We start from the raw sequence: 7,500 nt of genomic DNA, 5'->3' as shown, positions 1-7,500 counted from the left end.
TGGGGCCGATCACAAGGATCAGCCTCGCTAAGTTGCGCATCGCTTCGCTTCAACTACATAGTCAGGCCAGTGGATAAAACCAACTTAACCCTTCCCTTTGTCACATCGATACGCTCGCAGTCGTCCAAGTTGATGCCTGAGAGGGGTTCTTGACCTGCTGCTTCCCATGCGTTCATGCCAGCCGTAGAAATTTCAGCTGAGTCATCGGCCTGGACGACCTCTACTTCATCTCCATCCCACTGTATTATGCATTGGTGCATCATGGAGGGGATACAGCAGTTGGCGTGGATCCAATCTCTTCCCAGCAGCACAGCATAACTGCTCGTGCTATCGACGATGAAGAACGTTGTAGGGATAGTTTTCCTTCCTACGGTCAGATCCACGTTCAGAACTCCTTGTGCCTCAGACGCTTGGCCGTTGAAATCGCTCAATGTTACGTTGGTCTTGATTAGATCCGAGCTAGAGCGTCCTAGCCGACGTAGCATAGAGTACGGCATGATATTAACTGCCGCTCCGGTGTCGACCAGCATCTTGTTTACAGGCCTCCCATCGATATATCCTCGCAAATATAGGGCCTTCAGATGCCTGTAGCTCTTATCTCGTAGCTTCTCAAAGATAACCGGCCGTGGGCCGCAGTCAAGTTGTGCCACGGATGTTTCATCTAACCCTGGAGCACTGAACTCTGAAGGGAGGATGAACACCATGTTCGTGCCAGCCGATGTTTCATCATCGGCTTTCTTTTGCTTGGGACGCCACTCCATTCTCCGTGGACGCCCCTCTTCATCCAGGGCTCGCTGAACCTTTGCAGCCAGGTCCGGCCGTGCCTTTCTTAGCGTATGCAGGTATAACCTTTCGGCTTCCTCCAGGCCGCGCAACCGCTGAACCCTGCGTTTCTGTGAACGGCTGAGTCCGTCAGGGCACCACCTTGGACGGTGGTACCTGTCTTCTTCTTCTTCTAGTCCCTCGTCTTCGGAATCTTCAATATCTGCCCAACGAAGTGACTCAGCACGTTTGCTTGGTGGTGGGAGAGGCCCTAAGCGCTCAAACACAGACACGTTGGCTGCCTCCTTCTTCTTCTTGTTGCATTCTGGGCAATTGCCGATTGTAGGCAATCGGCTCATTCCTGAATCCCAGCAGTGTCTGAAGAAAGGGCAGTCCCAGTGTCTAGCGTTGTCATCTTGCTCCCTTGGCCTGTCCGTGGCACGGCGCTCGTGCTCCTCCTTATCGCGATCCTGCCGACGATGTCTTCTGGCCTCTCTAGCCAAACGATCTCCTTCATCATCATAATTGGACCGTCGGCGTTGGTCATACTGACTCACATATTTGTTGAGGAGGTGATCAGAGAGAGGTCGTTGATATCTTATGTTCTTCACTTCTCCCTCCGTGACGTAGCGCTTGCCATCATGATGGAGCCGATCGCGTGGAGCGGCCTCCTCTGTATCCTTGCTATGCGAGCAGCTGCCCTCATCTCCATCTTTGCCAGAGTGGTTCCCAGTTCCTACCATGTTGATGCTGAACGTGGGACCTTGCTGGCAGCCCTCGGGGTAGATGACTTCTACCATGTTAACGGCGGGGAAGGGCTGGGTGTCTACCTTCATGGCGTACTGGTTGAAAATTAAACGCCCCTTCTCTATCGCCGCTTGGATGTGCTGACGCCACACCCTGCAGTCGTTGGTGGCATGGGAAAGCGAGTTGTGGAACTTGCAGTATGGCTTTCCGTTTAGCTCTTGCGCCGTAGGGAACTTGAGACCTTCAGGAATCGTCAACTGTTTCTCCTTGAGCAGGAGGTCGAAGATTTGTTCAGTCTTGGTTACGTCAAAATCAAATCCCCTGGGCGGCCCTGGTGGCTTTACCCATTTGCAGGACACGGGGGTTCCTCCCCGAGTCCACTCAGCCACTGCTATTTCCTGGTCTCCCGCAGGCACTTCTCCTTCCTCTGTATCGACCATGACTACTGCACGCTTGAACTTGTCTTGGTACAGGTCTGGGTGGCGCTGTTCATATGCTGATAGTTTCTGAACCATGTGCGCCAGCGAGGGATAATCTGCTTGGGAGGCCATGTCCTTGAGCTGTGTTGCAAGGCCAGCTACTGCCAATTCGACTGCTTCCTTTTCAGTTATACGAACCGAATAACATCGGTTCCTAAGATTCCTGAAGCGCTGGATGTACTCTGTCACCGTTTCTCCGCGCTTCTGACGTAGTTGTGCTAGATCGGCAATGCTAGACTCGGAAGCTTCTGAATGATATTGCATATGGAACTGTTCTTCCAATTGCTTCCAAGACTGGATGGAGTTTGCTGGCAAAGAGGTATACCATCCAAAAGCCGATCCTGTGAGGGACTGTGAAAAGAGCCTCACACGTAGCTGATCCGACACTGAAGCCGGTCCTAGTTGCGCCAAATATCGGCCGATGTGCTCGATGGAGCTGGAGCCATCTGATCCACTGAATTTGGAGAAGTCAGGGAGCCGATATTTAGGTGGCAGCGGGATCATCTCGTACTCGTCGGGGTACGGCTTAGAATAGCCGATTGCCCTCCTTTTCGGCATAATGCCGAACTGGTCTCTCAGTATGGTACTGATCTGATCCGCTGTGCTGGCTGCAGGAGATGCACTCTGAAGATTCGCCGGGGTGGCGTACTTAGCCAGCCATGTTTGCTTTTCCAGCTCTGAGCCAACTGCAGGAGCTGGGCTCTGGAGTTTCGTCGGAGTGGCGTACTTAGTTAGCCACGTTTGCTTCTCAAGCTCTGTCGCTGACGTTCCTCCTGTTTGCGCCGGAGTCCCTGATGTCGTGGCCTGGTTTGAGAGTGCCCAGTTGCCACAATCTGGCACGTACGTGCACGCGTATCCTTGAGGGATCTCCTTAGGCGCCTCAGCCAAGAACTGGTGGTCACTAGGGTCACCACCGATCTTGTATACGACGAATGCCGGTGTAGCCGGCACTTCAGGTGGTGCTGCCAACGCATATGGCAGCGGTGGACGGGACTGGAGTGGCAACTCTCCTTGATGCGTCCCGAGAGCTGGTCCTGACGGCGAGTACTGGTGGCTCATGATCTCCTGGATCACGCGCAGAGCGAGACGCTCCAACACGTTGACCAAGTTTTCAGAGTGGCGGTGTAGCGAATGAGCCACCAAGTAGTTGATCTCCTGCCGTAGGGCCATGGTGCGTTCCTCCGATGGGGCAGAGAGATCTATCCCATCGAGTGCACCTTGTGGTGAGAATCCCTTCCATCTGATGCCATGGGTACGGGTTCTCTGAAAAGAGCCGATGAGGTCGGCTTCGAGGGTGGCCTTGATCTCGTCATGTTTCTTCTTGAGCTCAGCAGGCAGCTCCTCGTAGGTGACTGGCGTGCCGTCCGTCGCCATCTCAGATGTAGATGGCGATGTGGTTGATGTAGATGATTGTCCCACCGGGCGTGCCAGAATGTGTTGATCGCCAAAACCCACCGTCGGGCAGTGGCCTGTCAACACCGTAGAGCCGGGAAGAGCCTAGAGCTGCGGCTGGCTGAGACCCCTCCGAGCGACGGCCCGCAATGCTCTTCTGGTCACACGCGGCGATGCGAAGTGCAAGGGCGTGCCACCTGACCTATACCTGGTCAGGAAGGTGATGGGGATGCCTCGCTTAGTTCCTGCATGGCATACACGTAAACATTAAATACGAGCCTCGATCGGCTCTCAGGTTATCCTGTGAATCGGCTCAAAGAGCCGATCCACCCATGATCCGTGCGGGGTGCACGAATACTTGGTGATCCTGCTTGATCAAGATATAGCTAATGAGATCTACGACGATTTAGGGTTTTCACCGCATAATCGGATCATCCTACTCCAGGTTGGGCCTCGCGGCCACGCACGGTGCTCATAAGCCGATCCTAAACAAGGCCAAAGAACCAACAATGATGTTGATCCGCGGAACATCCTGTTTAGGACTTGCGAACGCCACCCTACGTGCCACTGGATCCTCCCCCCCTTTGTAAGGCCTAACTAATGTAGATATTAAACTAATCCTTGCGGAGCAAGGAGCAATCGTAACGGATCAGATCTACTAGATGATGAACAAGCAGGGTGCCGCCCCCACGCCTGAGATAGGCGTGAGGACGGCTAGACATGCAAGGGTTGCACTACGTAAGCATGTTTATACGAAGAACAATGCTAACCCTAACACATCTATGATAACTACGTTGCCCGCCATCAAAGACGCTTCAGTACGGGCAACGCATGAACAACGTGGAGCTTGTGCTGCCTAGATCGCAAGATGCGATCTAGGCAGCATGTCACTTACCTGATTGAAACCCTCGAGACGAAGGAGTTGGCGATGCGCCGAGATTGGTTTGTTTTGGGGTGAACGTTGTGTTGTTGTTTATTCCATAAACCCTAGATACATATTTATAGTCCAGCGGACTTTCTAATTCGGACGTGCACCTAACCGTGCACGAGTAAAACTCTAACTTTTAATCTAAAGATACGATCTACTATATTACAGATACAATGGGCAATTCAGCCCAATTTCGTATATAAGGCCAATTCTTGTTTTTCCTTCCATGTATATCTTCAAGTCTTTCTCAATCGTGGCCCACCTCTGACTCGGTCAAATTCTGGTGATAACAAGTTCAAATTGGTTCATACTTGCACATGCATGGCTTAATCTTTGAGACAAGCATATGACTACTGGCAGGATCAACCAGGTAGCACGTCCTCGTTGACGTCCAGCGTTGGTCTTTGTCCGCCCTTCCACTTGCGTGTCAAGGCCGAGGCAACGGCCGAGCTGGTTGTCGCGATTGAGCGGGCCAAGCTCATCCTACTTGATTGAGGATCGGCGCAGAATGTTATGTATCCTACCACTAACTGTGGAGAGGTAGAGGCAACACCTGTTCACGGTTGTTCTCAAATTCGGAGAGCAGCTTAAGGGTCAGGTCCTAGCAACCAAAAGGTTGCCAAGACTCTTTATCGTGAGCAACATCCGAGACGAACAGCGGGAGCGAGGCTGCCTTGGTAGCACCGGGCACTAGGAGTGCCGGAACCACGAGGAAACGCCGCAAGCGCCGTTAGGCCGCAGCGGCACACCCGAAGGTGTCCACCGCGAGGCAAACGTGTTAGAAGCACCACTTCCCGTAGGTCGGGTACCAGCACGCAAGCACTTGAAAGGCGACATCATCATATAAGCCAAACGAACGACGGGACACGGCGCCTGTAGTCGGCCGCACGAAGACGGGGTATCTACCGGCAGACACGGGTCCAAAGCTACTCATGCGCTCGCGTAGCCAACATCGGTCAAGCCTCCCGAGCCTCCCACCACGCGTAAGCACGGTGGGATTGCTCTGTGTAGGCGTCCTGAGTGTCCACAGCGCGCGGGTGTCACCGCAGCAACGGTAACGTTGCACGGCGACGTTCTCTTAAGGCAACGGCATCCGTTGATTGAGGATCGGCGCAGAATGTTACGTATCCTACCACTAACTGTGGAGAGGTAGAGGCAACAGCTGTTCACGGTTGTTCTCAAATTCGGAGCGCACTCATGTAACCGCGGTGGCGCGGCAACGTTAAACGGGACGTTCTCTGAAGGCATCGGCGCTTGTTCCCCGCCAATAGACGGGGAACGTGCGCTTTCTCTGTTCGGGACATGCGCTCGCGTAGCCGACATCGGTCAAGCCTCCCGAGCCTCCCACCACGCGTAAGCACGGTGGGATTGCTCTGTGTAGGCGTCCTGAGTGTCAACAGCGCGCGGGTGTCACCGCAGCAAAGTTAACGTTGCACGGCGACGTTCTCTTAAGGCAACGGCATCCGACGATTGAGGACCGGCGCAGAATGTTACGTATCCTACCAATAACTGTGGAGAGGTAGAGGCAACACCTGTTCACGGTTGTTCTCAAATTCGGAGCGCACTCATGTCACCACGGTGGCGCGGCAACGTTAAACGGGACGTTCTCTGAAGGCAACGGCGCTTATTCCCCACTTAGACGGGGAACGTGCGCTTTCTCTGTTCGGGACAGTCACGCGGCAACGATAAACATCACCGCGGGACACGTCACGCGGCAACGATAAACGTCGCCGCGGGACACGTCACGCGGCAACGATAAACGTCGCCCCGGGACACGTCACGCGGCAACGATAAACGTCTCCACGGGACACGTCACGCGGCAACGATAGACGTCACCGCGGGACACGTCACGCGGCAACGATAGACGTCGCCACGTGACTGTCACGTGGCAACGATAGACGTCGCCACGTGACAAGTCACACGGCAACGTAAACGTCGCCGCGTGACACGCCACGCGGCAACGTATAGTTGCTACGTGACGGGCGTAGAACAGTTGTGGGACGAACCCACAACTTGACAGGGAGGGATGCCAGCCCCCCCCCAATATACCTGGGGAACTTAGCCCCGCCTGGGAGCCCTGCCCGTCAGCTTGTGAAGGAGCCCTACACTGTTGCCGCGGCAGAGAAAATGGCCATTTCTCTGCCGCGGCAGAGATTTTCTGCCAGGCTTAGCCGATTCCGTCGTATTGGCTGCGGCGCCATGGTTTTCACCGTTACCCGACCGACGCGCACCCACCCGACTGTACGCTCGGCGTCGTTGGACGTTTTCCGACGTCGGCCCGACTTGGCCGTTTTTAGCCGATTCCGTCGTATTCGCTGCGGCGCCATGGTTTTCACCGTTACCCGACCAGCGCGCGCCCACCCGACTGTACGCTCGGCGTCGTTGGACGTTTTCCGACGCCGGCCCGACTTGGCCTTTTTAGCCGATTCCGTCGTATTGGCTGCATCGCCATGGTTTTCACCGTTACCCGACCAGCGCGCGCCCACCCGACTGTACGCTCGGCGTCGTTGGACGTTTTCCGACGCCGGCCCGACTTGGCCGTTTTTAGCCGATTCCGTCGTATTGGCTGCGGCGCCATGGTTTTCACCGTTACCCGACCGACGCGCGCCCACCGGTATGCGCTCGGCGTCGTTGGGCGTTTTCCGACGCCGGCCCGACTTGGCCGTTTTTAGCGATTCCGTCGTATTGGCTGCGGCGCCATGGTTTTCACCGTTACCCGACAGACGCGCGCCCACCCGGTCGCTCGGCGTCGTTGGGCGTTTTCCGACGCCCGGCCCGACTTGGCGTTTTTAGCCGATTCCGTCGTATTGGCTGCGGCGCCATGGTTTTCACCGTTACCCGACCAGCGCGCGCCCATCCGACTGTACGCTCGGCGTCGTTGGACGTTTTCGGAGGTCGGCCAGACTTGGCCATTTTAGCCGATTCCGTCGTATTGGCTGCGGCGCCATGGTTTTCACCGTTACCCGACCAGCGCGCGCCCACCCGATTGTCGCTCGGCGTCGTTGGGCGTTTTCCGGCGTCGGCCCGACTTGGCGTTTTTAGCGATTCCGTCGTATTGAGCTGCGGCGCCATGGTTTTCACCGTTACCCGACCAGCGCGCGCCCACCCGACTGTACGCTCGGCGTCGTTGGTAGTTTTGCGTGGTCGGAGCGACTTGGCGGTTTCTTGCGGATTCCGTCGTATTGGCTGCGG

The sequence above is a fragment of the Lolium perenne genome, unplaced genomic scaffold (assembly GCF_019359855.2).
Source record: "Lolium perenne isolate Kyuss_39 unplaced genomic scaffold, Kyuss_2.0 unplaced67, whole genome shotgun sequence".
Classification (NCBI taxonomy): Eukaryota; Viridiplantae; Streptophyta; class Magnoliopsida; order Poales; family Poaceae; genus Lolium; species Lolium perenne.
Note: the sequence above shows the minus strand (reverse complement) of the source record.